This window comes from Stegodyphus dumicola, chromosome 2 (assembly GCF_044657685.1).
Source record: "Stegodyphus dumicola isolate Sdum_Otavi_A_Nest chromosome 2, ASM4465768v1".
In the NCBI taxonomy this organism is placed as follows: Eukaryota; Metazoa; Arthropoda; class Arachnida; order Araneae; family Eresidae; genus Stegodyphus; species Stegodyphus dumicola.
This window is the reverse complement of record NC_140769.1, coordinates 89,173,894-89,187,542: the sequence shown is the minus strand read 5'-3', so window position 1 is coordinate 89,187,542 and position 13,649 is coordinate 89,173,894. Positions and strand designations below refer to the sequence as shown.

At 37.7% G+C, this 13,649-nt stretch overlaps 1 protein-coding gene across 1 annotated transcript in view; it reads right to left on the bottom strand.

The window, feature by feature from the left end:
• LOC118192313 (chitin synthase chs-2-like) overlaps positions 1 to 13,649 on the bottom strand; it is a 112,836-nt gene that overhangs the window by 77,222 nt on the left and 21,965 nt on the right. The gene's annotated exons all lie outside the window — the stretch shown is intronic.

The following is a 13,649-nucleotide window of genomic DNA, read 5'->3' as shown; positions in this document are numbered from 1 at the left end:
TTTTTGACTTCCTGTTTAAATACAGATTGCGAAGGGTGGATTAAAGAGCCCACCTACTTTACTATGTGCTCCAAAATCGAAAATGCAAATTCTGTATTTTATTTCTGCATGTTATTGGCGTCTCAAATTTATTTTAACAATGACCTCTTCAATCGTATAGCGTAAACATATCACAGTGTAATACAAAAGCTCTGGAATTCTCATTTTAAATATTATCAATTATTACAACATTCTGATAATTACGAGTAAAATTTACGTTTTATCTTCGCTTAAGCTTTGATGCGCATTACAGAGCAAAATACTGTTACAAATTTTGTATATATTTAACTAATTTTGGCGAAATTATATGTAAATTATAGTATCACTTGTATCAGGTAATATAAAAGGCCCTGAGAAGGGCGGATGTCAAGGATATAAAAACACTCTAGCGCACGCCATGGAATTCGAGGCAATTCAGCAAGCAACTCGTTGGGACCACTACCGAATCAGAGCTGCTTTATTCCAGGAACCAGATCACGTAACTGTCCGTCTAGACAATTTAACCAGGCAATTCAATGTTTTAAAACGGAATATGAGTAGCAACAAACCGATCTTAAAGTGCTGGAACTGCGGTGTTGAAGCCCACTTACGAAGGAACTGCAGAATACCACAAGATACGGGATGTGAAATTTCTCTCAGCAAGAAGCAGAGAAACTAAATACTGCTTATCTCACGGGAAGGAGGCTGGCAGGTACTGAGAAGATCTATCTGAAAGTGCTTCAGATTTCTGCAATGAGTAACCGCTGTAGTGGACTCTTCATCATGTAACATAAATAATGGAGTTTCTTGTAATATGTACATTGATAGAGGAGCTAATGTCACCATCCTCCGAAAAGATATGGCCCAGCGACTGCTAAGTAAACTGATTTGGGCGCTCACTTGAGTTACCCTCCAGCTCTGTGTCCGTTTATAAAACTGACATCGATGGAATGTTAAACTTTAACGTCACGTTTGGAAGTCTCGTCTACTATCACACGGCAAATGTGGCCGGTAATTACATACCCTTCCATACCCAGATTAGGCTTTCTGAGGGAATACAATTTTTCATGGACTTTAAAAATAGCGAACTGCTTTCTGCTTCTGAGGAAATAATCCTGTTCGGAACTAATGTTAAAGGAGTTAAATCCGTTCACCAAATAATAGCTCAAGATGATATTACTGAACCAACAAGAGCAGAGTTTTTTCTACCTGTTTTCATAGTTGAGAACAGCCATTTTCAGTATAGCATAATGGAATATCCTAAGACTCCTAAGAGCCCGAAAGGAGCGACGTTGTCAAGATGTTTTAACTAGACTTTTGTGCTGACTATCGCCGGCTGCACGACATCATGAAAAAAGATAGCTACCATCTTCGGGATATTGACGACATTCTGGAACTCTTTCCGGAAGCAATTGCTTTTCGAAGCATGATGTAAAGAGTGGATATTGACAAGTAGAGATACCCTAACGACCTGTTTGTCCTCCACTGAGAAAAGACGGCATTTTCTACGAAGTAAGAACTTCGGCACTGAATGCGGTTCGCATTGGATTATGTAATGCACCGGCAACATTCGAACGCCTCATGGAGACCGTGTTGAGAGGTCTTTCTTAATTTTGCATCTAATGGTTCAGTGTGCCTAATGGTGCACCAAAGAGGCTTTAGAAAACAACAACAATTTATTTACAAGAAAAATATAACAAAATCAAACAGTTGAGGATATATTATTAGACATCTCTGTCTTTCACGACTTGCCTTTAGCATCTTTCCACTGGCTAATGAAACGTACACAGCGTCCTATATTTTGCAACAATTAGCGTTATTTAGTAATATTTAGTTCCTTCCTGGATAAAAAGCATAGTACATAGAAAATAATACGTGTCAGTCGTTTCTTATATATCGGTTCAGATTTTTCGCATTGTGATAAAACAACGTTACATAGAGCCATCGAATTTTGAATGACGTAATCCTACTGCGAATATGGGCATGTGGGAGCCCAAATTTGAAATTTGGAACTTATTTTAGTATCGATTTCATATTTTGTAAAACTTCAACGATTTTGTTATTAACAAACTCAAGGATTTCAAAGCGAGCAATGGCAACGTTGTTCAGAAAAGACATTTTTATCTCCAACGCGCGAGACTCTGTATCGGAAATTCTAAAGATATGCTCAATTTAAAACTATTTTGCGATATTGCTCTGAACTGAATTTTATGGTTTAAGTGCGAAGAATGTGATATTTAATAAATAGAGATAACAAAATGTTTATTAAAAAAAAAAAAAAAAAAAAAAAAAGCCCCTTTGGACGTAATTTAAAATCTGAAACCCTTCAGATGTTTATCTTTTTTTTTTTTAAAATTTTTTGCTCGTGAGTTTTGTTATAAACTTTGTGACTGTTCGTTCAACCTCGGTTCGTTCCCCGGCGAATGGACTAGAAGAAAGAGCAGGTGCATGATTTTGCTCATGTATAAGGGGAGTGCAAACCAGTTTGCCTTAAAAAGTCTTCCATGGAGGCATATAAATGCTGTATAGTTTGCCTTGATGAAATAGCCTTAACTACTTGTTAAACATAGAAAATGCCGTGGTTCGCAAAACAAATATTTATTACTGAGATATGCAGAGTAATACGCAGAGTTACATGCAAGCAGAATAATACTAAGTACAAGCAATAGCACAGATAAATAAGGACAGGCAGAATAATACTAAGCAAGCAGAATAACAGAATAATACTAAGCAGCGATAAGTCTTCCCAGTGGAGCGGTGTTTGAGACACCAGGGTGCCTGTGCCAGAGGCACTACCCCTTGTAGATCATATTAGACGTTTCGATTCACAATACAGTTAGCCAAAATAAAGAATATCGAACAGTTTTTTTTTCTTTTTATATTACTTTTGTAATTTTTTATTTTTAAATTTTGTTTTATTTATTTATTTTATTTATTTTTTTTATATAATATTTTATTTTTTTTTTTATTCATTTTTAAATTTTTTTTTCCTTTTTTAAATTGAGCCTGAACTCATTTTTTCTTTTAGATTAAACAAGGCCAGAAAGCAGTCGAGCTGGTGAATTGTCCTGGAAAGGAATGTGTTAATACATGGACAGAGAAGTGTGAAGATTTTGGTGCCGAAGAATAGATAAGCAGTAAGACAACATTGAAGCTACTGGTAAGTATAAAAGCAGTACAAGTACACCATATAAAGAAAACAGTATAATATAAATAAGAGAGATATAAACTAGTACACAGTTACATAATCCAAATATTTAGTAAGGCCAGCGGCCTGTCTTTGTTATTCAGATCATTAAAATCATATGTTGCAATCTTAATGGCAGGGTTGGTTAGGGTACTTTGTTTCATGTGGAATTTTTTTGCTATTTTATAATAAAAGGACCTTAGCATACATACACCAAGTTCCTCATGAATGCGGTTGTTCCTGATGTACCAGGGAGCATTAACAATCTGCCGAAGCATGATATTTTGAGCAATTTGTAGTTTTCCACGATATCGATTGCAAGCATAAGCCCAGACAGGGCAAGCATAACAGAGTAATGGACGCATAATGGTTTTATAAATGAACAGTTTGTTATCGACAGATAAAACACTGTTTCGAGCAATTAAGGGGTAGAGTCTAGCTTTACGAGCTCGAAACTTTTGTATACTAGCTGTAATGTGTGGGTTCCATGAGAGTGTCTTACTGAGGATCACCCCTAGATAAGGGACCTGCTTGGCCCAGGGGATGGAGTTTCCATAGAATTTCAGGTTAGACTTGAATTTTTGCTTTCTGGTGAACATTATTGCTTGAGTTTTGTTGATATTGATTTGAATTTTCCATTTGAACAGCCAAGCCTCTAGTGAATGTATGTATTTTTGTAATCGTTGTATAACTGAACCAGCAAATGCACTTTGTGATAGGATAGCAGTATCATCAGCATACATGGCTAATGTTATGTCGTGTGATGTTGGGATGTCGTTCACGTAGATATTGAAGTATGTGGGTCCTAAAAGGGACCCTTGTGGGACCCCAGCCCTGATGGGGTGAGGTGTAGAGTTTGTACCAGATACGTGAACGACAAAGTTTCTACCTGCTAGGTAGGACTTAGTGATGTTTATGATGTAGCCAGGGAAACCCAGGCTGTGTAATTTGTAGGTGAGTGCCTCAAGCCAAACTCTGTCGAAGGCTTTTGCTATGTCAATAAAGACTCCTCCAGTGACTCTTCGGTTCTGAAATCCCTCTGAGATGAGTTCCACGACTCTGTATAGCTGGTTGGTGGTGCCAAGGTCTTTTCGGAATCCAAACTGGTAGGGAATGATGATGTTGTTGCTTTCCAGATAGTTGTTAATTCTATTGAGGAGTACAGCTTCAAAGACCTTGCTTAGCGAAGAGAGTAGACTAATGGGTCTATAGGATTCAGGACTGGATGAAGGTTTACCAGGTTTTAGTATGGGAATTATCTTGGCAGTTTTCCAGAAGGCAGGGTAGTGTTGTAACAGAAGCATTTTATTGAAGATTTTGCATAGGAGAAAGATGATCTTGGTAGGTAGTTTCTTAATCATTTCATTCGTGATTCCATCTAGGCCAGGACTTTTCTTCTTCTTGATTTTATTGACATAGCTAGTCACCTCCGAAGGCATGACAGGAGGGATGTTGTTAGCGTATGGATTTGTTGGGAGCGTGGAGTTAAAGTAGTTGACAAGTATATCTGTTTGGGGGTCTTGAATGTTGTTAGTGCAAAACTGAGATTCCAGGAGCTGTGCAAGTAATTCTGCTTTCTCAGTTTCAGTGTAGAAGATCCTTTGTGGGTCTTTAAGGGGCGGAATGTTATTGTGGCATTTGGTGTACCTTCTAATAGCTTTCCACAGAGAATTATCATCTGCAGAGAGCGAATTGAGGTAGCTGGTCCAGTTGTTTTGTGCTTGTTGTTGTGTGAGAGACTTGACTTTGTTGCAAAGTCTGTTGAAGATCTGCTTATCCTCTCGACATCTAGTTCTTTGAAACTGTCGTCTAGCAGCGTTGCGTTCCTTGGTAAGCTTGGCAAGCTCTCTAGATCTGTGAATCTTTTTCTTGATGATTTCCTGCTGTGCATTTTTATAGGCCTCATTTATTTTGGTGGTAAATTCCTGAATTAAACTATCAATGTGGTCCCCAGTGTGTATTGTTGGTAGTGTGTATGGGATGTTGTTTAAAGCTTTGGCATAATCACGCCAGAGAGTTCTGAAGGCTCTGGTGTCTGTTGTGGTATAACTACTAATGTCCAGAATCATACGAACCGGATTGTGGTCAGATGATAATTCATCCAGCACGGAAATATCCAGTCGGATACTGGTATTTCCGAGCAGGAAGAAGTCTAAGATTCCAGTAGACTTAGTAGTGTACCGTGTTGGGGTTTTAGGAGATGCTATGTGTAACTGGGCAGAGGTAGCCAAATTAAAGATTACACGTCCATTGTCATTTGAGTTATAGCAGTTCCATGCTCTGTGTCGTGCATTTAGATCTCCACCTATGATGATATGTTTGCCAAGAGTGAGTAGAATTTGTAAGTCAGCCAGGACTGCTTGAGCATTACGTCCTGGTGGTATGTAGGTGGAGACAAAAGTGTATGTTGTTGAGGTGTTTGTAGTGAGAGAGATAGCTGAGGCCTCAACGACCGAAAGCTGTGGTATTGGAATTGGTGAGTGGGGAATACAGCGTTTAATCAGTAGTGCAGTTCCACCCCCCTGGGGTGGAGAGTGGTTGGTGGCCTGTTAGATCTATGCACAGCATAGTTTTGAACGAAGATTGGGGTGGCAGGGCCAAGCTTGTGTTCTTGGAGGAACATAATATCTGGGTCATGCTCATTTATAAAGTCCCTTAATTCTAAGATTTTTTGGGACAGTCCATTACAGTTCCATGTAATGATGTGCAGATGAGTAAAAACATTATACATTATTACTACAATTAGAACCAAATACATCTTCAAAAAGTTCAAATAAAATAAACAATTTATCAATAGCATTTTCGGTTTTATGGATTTCAGGTAGTTTAGCAGATATTTTCTTTAAGATATTTACAATAGAACAACCTTTAAAAATATTGACAACTTCTTTAATTAATTTTGCAACATCGAGCAGGCCTACAAGGCCGTGATCATTATTGCTGTGGTTAGAGCCATTGGGCTGAACAGCGTTACGTGTATTGTCATTATGTTTGCTGACATTCATATCTGAAATGACAGGCTGTGTGTTATGACTTTTGTTGACAACACTGGCATATGAAATGCCTGCTTTAATACTAGAGTCCTTAATTTTTTTATCCCCAGCTGGGGCTGGTTTTGAAGTAGGGCCGTGCTTATTTACATTGCCAGCTCCTTTAATGGGCTGGTTGGTTGGAAATTTAGAACAACCACGGTAGTTATCCGGGTGCCCTTCTTGTAGACAATTGCAACAGCGTGGTTTGGCTAGGAATTTTTCTGTACAATCCTCAGTTTTGTGCGCCCCTGCACACTTCACACACCTAGGTTTAAGTTTACATGTGTCAGAGGAGTGATGGAAGTGTTGACAGTTGTGACACTGTGCAACACTTCCGTTCACTTGATACACTTTAACAGAAACATAAAAACCAAGAAATTTAGTCAAGTCATATATTTTTTCAGCCCCTGGGGCTTTTTCAATTTGAACCTGGTATAAGGGCATGGGGACCCTAGTTTTTATTTTGTGCATCTGCGCCACACGACGCACTTTGTAGCCCTGGTGAGTTAGTTCTTCATGTATATCTTCGACAGGGCAGTCTATTGAGCAGCGATAAGTGGTTACAAAGGTTATATATATAACTTTACAACAGATCATGGTTTAACAAATCATAAACAAGACACAATAACTAACCAATCAAAAGTAACATACAGAATGAGATTTAAGTTTCAGAATAACTCGGACCTGGCTGAAAGCTAATGAATGTTTCGGACTTGACAGAAAGCTATACTTCCTTTTAACCAGTAAGAATGCGATTACAAATATCTCAACACTCCCCCTTAATCGCACATTATACAAAACATAATTACACAATTTTTAAACAGCTCAATGATAACAGTTCATAGAATTTTGTTTTGGACAAAGCCTTAGTTAAGATATCTGCAATTTGTAAACCTGATTGTACATATTCAATTGTAATATTATTTTCCTTAACAGTCTTACGAGTGAGCTTTAATTTTATATCTATATGTTTCAACCTACCTGAAAAGTTTTCATTAACAATACTTTTGATACATGACTGGTTATCCTCAAAAATATAAACATTTTTAATACTGGAAATTTCATTTACTACATTTTTTATCCATAAAACATCTCGAATACCTTTACATAAAGCAGTTATTTCAGCTTCTGTTGATGAAAGTGCAATACACTTTTGCTTGTTACAGCACCACATAATAGGACAGTTTGAAAACATTACAAAATAACCAGTAATTGATTTCCTATCTTGAGTATCTCCCCCCCCCAATCTGCATCTACATACAAACACAAGTTTGCCCTTTCCAAATCACCCTTTTTGTATATCAATTTTAAATTTAAGGTGTTTTTCAAGTACCTAAGAATTCTTTTTAGAGCACACCAGGCAACATCAGTAGGATGCTCCTGCAGTTGGCTCAAGCAATTTACTGCAAAAATAATATCTGACCTTGTGATATATGCTAAGTAAAGTAAAGATCCAATTAATTCTTTGTATGGGCCATGAAATGCATTTCCTTTCTGAAAATCAGCTGCTGTAGATTTTGGTTGAATGGGAGTTTGGGCTGTTTTACAATCAGACATTTTAAATTTATCAAGTAATTTTTCAATATATGGTTTCTGATCTAAATACAAACAATCAGATTCAAATTTCAGTCTAATATCCAAAAATTCCGAGACACTTTCAGATTTTGACATTTTAAATTCATTTGATAACAATGATATTATAATATTTGTTTCTTTTACGTCTGAACCTGCAATTAATAAGTCATCTACATAAAGAGCCATAATTACTTTCTTACAATTTAAATTTCTGATAAAAATACATGGTTCAGAGTCCAATTGCTTAAAATCTAATTTAATAACAAAATTAAGAAATTTTTGATACCATTGTCGAGGAGACTCTTTAAGACCATATAAACTCTTTTTAAGTTTACATTTCTTACCACTCATATCATCATATCCTTTTGGCTGGTCCATGTAGATGATTTCATCTAACTTACCGTTCAAGAAAGCTGTCTTGACATCTAAAGTAAAAGTTTGCAGACCTTCATTATTGATAATTACCAGGATTAAACGTAAAGAGCACATACTAATCACTGGAGAAAACGTTTCTGTATAATCTATGCCTTCTTTTTGCATAAAACCACGAGCAACAAGCCTCGCTTTGTAAGTTCCATCTCGTTTTTTACGTAGAACCCACTTGCAGGAAATAGCTCTTTTATCAGGGGGTAAACTTTGTAGATCCCAGACATCGTTATCTTCCATAGATTTCATTTCCTCGTCCATAGCTCTTTTCCATGGTTCTTGTTCTACTTGTGGTAGATTTACAATATCTTCAAATGTCAGAGTGTCTTGTGCAAACATTACTTGGTAAATCTCAGGATACCTAACTGGCTGTTTCTTTTCTCTTGAGGATTTTCTTTGTTCCTCCTTCTTATTTGCAGCATTTAATTCGCCGTTATCAGTGTCTGAAATTGATTTGTCTTCATTTTTAATGTCATCATTGTCATTTTCACTCAAATCAGAGCTATCGCAAATATATTTTTGATTTTCTACTTTCTTCTTTTCTTCATTAAATTTAACATTTCTGGAAACAATGATGCGTCTTGTTTCTGGAATCATTAAACGATATCCCATTGTGGAATAACCTACAAATATCATTCTGACAGAATTTTCATCTAGTTTCTTTCTTTGCGATGGTGGCACTAGAGTATAAGCATCACAGCCAAATACACGCATGTTTTTTAAATCAGGATTTTCACCATACTTCAGAAAATAAGGAACATGATTGTCAATTGAACTATTTGGGAGTCGATTATTTATGTAAGCAGCCGTAAGTACTGCTTCACCCCAAAGAAATTTTGGTAATTTTGCCTCAAGTATCATTGCTCTAGCTTTTTCCAGTATAGTTCTATTTGCTCGTTCAGCAACACCATTTAGAAAAGGTGTATAGGGAGGTGCAGGATCTATTTTTACACCTGCTCTTTTAGCAACTTCATGCAATTCTCCGACATATTCTTTGGCATTGTCACAGCGCAGTTTTGCAACAGTTGGATTCAATTTAAAGAATAGCTTGAGTTCATCAGCAATGTCACTTTTTCTTTTGAGCAGTCTGATTTCCATAAATCTCGAATAGTCATCAATTATAGTCACGAAATACCTTTTCCCATGGAGTGTTTGAGGTTCTATTGGACCACATATATCAGTGTGTATAGTTATAAGCGGTTTGGATTCTTTTATGCGAGGACCCTTTCCTATAGGCAAAGCACTTTGTTTGGCACGAACACATACTTCACAAAAGGATTCTTTTGCAGGAAGATTCATCAGTTTTAATTTTTGATCACAACAGTGTCCTAACCTTCTGTGCCATAAATCATCATTCTTTACTGCTAAAGCTGTAAATAAATTTGGTGAAAAATCACTAAAATATTGTCCGCATTTATCCAAGTATCCAAATCTAAAACGCTTGTTTTTGTTTTCAATATAAACTATTTCATTTTTAAAAATTACGCTTAAACCTGCTGCTTCAATATTTTTAACAGAAATTAATTGTCCGTTTAATTTTGGAACGCAAAGAACATCTTTTAACATTATTTCAACACCATTCTTAGTTTTACCGCAAATATCACCAATTCCTTCCACTTGTAAAACCGCCGACTTAGACGCGCACTTAACAGTTCCAGTCTTAGGCTTAATTGAGGTGAACCATTCCTTATGAGAAGACATATGAGAAGTTGCACCAGAATCAATAATAAATTGATCATGCACAAGATTTCCAGCCATAAAAGATACTGCAGGGGAAGCATACTTATTACTATTTGAATTTGCCTGCTTTTTAGAATTATCAAAACATTCACTTTTGAAATGACCACTTTTCCCACAGTTATGACAGACGCAGTTCTTTTTCCTACAAAATTTAACAGAATGTCCTTTTCTTTTACAATAAGTACAAAACAATTCTTTACGAGCACTAATAAAAACAGAGTTATCTGTATTTGGTTTAGAATACTTATTTTCATTTTTATAATCAAACATAAGAGATTCACAATCAATAAGTCTACTTGTAAAAAATCTAAACTCAAATTATTACTTGGCTGATTCTCTAGAGATGCCTTAATATTTTCATATTCTTTTGGCAAAGACATTAAAATGTAAATAATAATATCAAAATCTTACTTCAAAGCCAGAGACGCGTAAACTACTCACCAGGTTCATTATGCTGTCGATATGCTGTCTCATTGACACATCCTTGGATTTCCTTATGGTAGCTAGACGTTTACGCGTTAAAATTTGACTCACTGCACTTTTAGCGCTATACGTAGCTTGTAGTTTCTTCCATATTTTACATGCAGTGTCTTCACGTTGAAGAGAAGCAATAACATTGTCACTTAGAAGGGCAAGTATTAAGGCATAAGCCTTTTTTGATTTCAAAACATCTGCAACTCTGTCCGCAACTGCTTCTGTTTCCAAAAATGTATCCAATTCCCTTGCCGTAAATACTGCTCGAACTCTTCGACACCAAACAGTAAAGTTATTAACACCGTGAAATGGCGCTACACCAAAAGTTTCCCTTTCACCTCCGGAAAAAGCCATCATTCACGAAACACCAAATCAAAATCACGCGAACGATAAATTATTACACTGAAGGTTCAATTAGGGAAACTATCAGCGAATTATAACTTTTGAAGGAACCACGCTCTGCTGTTAAACATAGAAAATGCCGTGGTTCGCAAAACAAATATTTATTACTGAGATATGCAGAGTAATACGCAGAGTTACATGCAAGCAGAATAATACTAAGTACAAGCAATAGCACAGATAAATAAGGACAGGCAGAATAATTCTAAGCAAGCAGAATAACAGAATAATACTAAGCAGCGATAACTTTGGAACTTTGCGGTTATACTGGCTTTCAGCAGGAAATTAAAGTCCTGCTCTTGCCAGTTCCTGGTGTGATCCCATGTGGGGCCTGACAGAGTAGAAACCTGAAAGAAATTTTCTCTCGTGGAGGTAGAAGTGTGCTGGAGAGAGAAAAAGAGAAAAAGAAGCACTTTGCTCCTGTACTGCTACATCTTGGATGGAATCCGCCAAGCAGGGGCCGGAGAAAGAAACTTCGGATGACCTGTGTAGGATAGCCCGAATACTAACTGTTCATTCGTCGGAGCCAGTCACGTGGGAGGTCACCCTCCCAGAAACTGACCCCCATTGATGCTGCTTGAAAACCAGAAAAACTGGAACTTAGAATTCTGAACTCAAGAGGTGGGCGGCAAATGGGCGGAGGTTTTTGTCTTCAGCCAGGATTTCGTAGATAAGAATGTCCGTGAAATTAGCAGGATTCACATTGATAATATTATTAAAAAAGTTGTTGTTTATTCTGCTGAGGTAGTCCTGAATAGTATCTATTTTCAAGTCGGAGTGGAGAGTCCTATTCCGAACATAGTAAGGACCTTTTGTGATGATTCTTAGCACCTTATTTTGAAGCACTTGGAGTTTGCTAATTTCGTTTGCTTTGTAGATTGTCCAGGCTGGGGAAGCATACGTGAGAATGGGTCGGATGAAAGTTTCATAAATCCTCTTTTTCAGTCTGAGGGTGAGGTTTTCATTCTTTAGGAGAGGAAAAAGCCTGAAAATGATCCCGTGTGCTTTTCCGCTTACTCTAAGCATATGATCCTTCCAATTGTAGTTCTTGTTAAGGGTAACTCCCAGGTAATTAGCTTTATCAACTGTAGGGATGATTTTGCCAAAAAGTTTAACCTCAGTTCTGACCCGTTTCCTCTGTGTGCGATTTCGAATGAGTAGAATCTTGGACTTTTCTGGCTGAATGCACGTTTTCCAGCGACTGCACCACCCCTCAATAGCAGGGATTTTCGCCTGAATTCTTGACAAGGCATACTCTAGGTTTAGAGACTTGGTGGCTATCGCTGTATCATCAGCGTAGCTGGCTGCGAGAACATTTGTATCCTCGGAAAAGCAAGGGAAATCGTTGGTATAGATGATGTAAAAAAGCGGGCCTAAAATTGACCCTTGAGGAATACCTGCGTAAATATTTTTGACACATGAAGTTGCTTTTCCAACTTCAACGGTGCAAGTTCTATTTTCAAGGAAGGACTTGATAATGAGTATCAGATTTCTGGGGAAACCGAGATGAATTAGCTTATAGATTAGCCCTGGATGCCAGACGCGGTCAAAAGCCTTTGCCACGTCTAGCATCAGGATAGGAACACTCATTTTGTTGTGCATTGCCGCGCCGATGAACTCCGTGAGCCTGACTAACTGCGTTGTGGTCGAAAGTCCTTTCCGGAAACCGTGCTGGTGATCAACGAGAAAGTCCAAGTTTTCTTGCATTCTGAGATAAATAATGCGTTCCAGAATCTTGCTTATGGAGGACAGCAGGCTGATGGGTCTAAAGTTTGCCGGGTAATCCTGTGTTTTCCCTGGCTTAGAAATCATCAGGATGCTTGCTTGCTTCCAGAAAAGCGGGAAATAATTTTGATACAAACATGCATTGAGAATGCCTGTTAATTTGCATACGGTCTTAAAAGGCATGTTTTTCAGCATCTGGTTCGTGATCTTGTCCTTTCCTGGAGCTTTCTTTAATTTAAGTCCCTTAATAATGTTCTGCACTTCGTGCGGCGTGGTTAGTTTGATAGAAGGTTCCGTAGAAGGGGAGTGCAGCCATTGATCGTTAAGGTAATGAACTTGAATGTCCGAACTATGATCTGAGGGAAAGGAATTTGGAATGAACTGTTTAGAAAGGTGTTCCGCAAAAAGTTCCGCTTTGTCTTGATCGGAGTAAGCAAATCCGTTATCGCATTTAAGCGGTTTTCTGGCAGAGCAGGGGCGTTTTAGTGTCCTTGTATGACGCCAGATGGCGCCAGGTTCGTTGTTGATCTTTTCCATCTTATCCTGCCATAAGCTAGAACGATGGTCCTGAATCTTTTGCTTGATTTTCCTATTAAGCCTGTTAATTTGAGTTTTGATAGCAGGATCCCAGGTGAGATTAAATTCCTTTCGGAGAAAATTGATTTCGAAAGCAGATTATTTCGCGAATATTGGCAGGAAGCGTGTGCTCATGTCTGACACGGTCAACTTCAGTCGTAGCTAGGGACTTAGCAGAATGCAGGTACGAAGTAAAGTCTGTTATAGCACGTTCAATATCCGAAGTGCTTTGTAACGAGTCACAATTAAAATCAATGGTCATCAAAGTATTATGATAATGATTCCAATCAGTATGTTTAATTGGCGGTAGGTTCTTAGCATTTTCCACTCCAAGGTAAGCAAGCACAGGTACATGATCAGAAGACATATCACATATTACCGTAATAGCCATAGGAATATTGAACGTCGTAATAAAAATATCCAGAATGTCAGGCCGATGGTTGAGTATATTTGGCCTATAGGTAGGCTCATCCGGCACATGCAGAAAGACAGGGTAA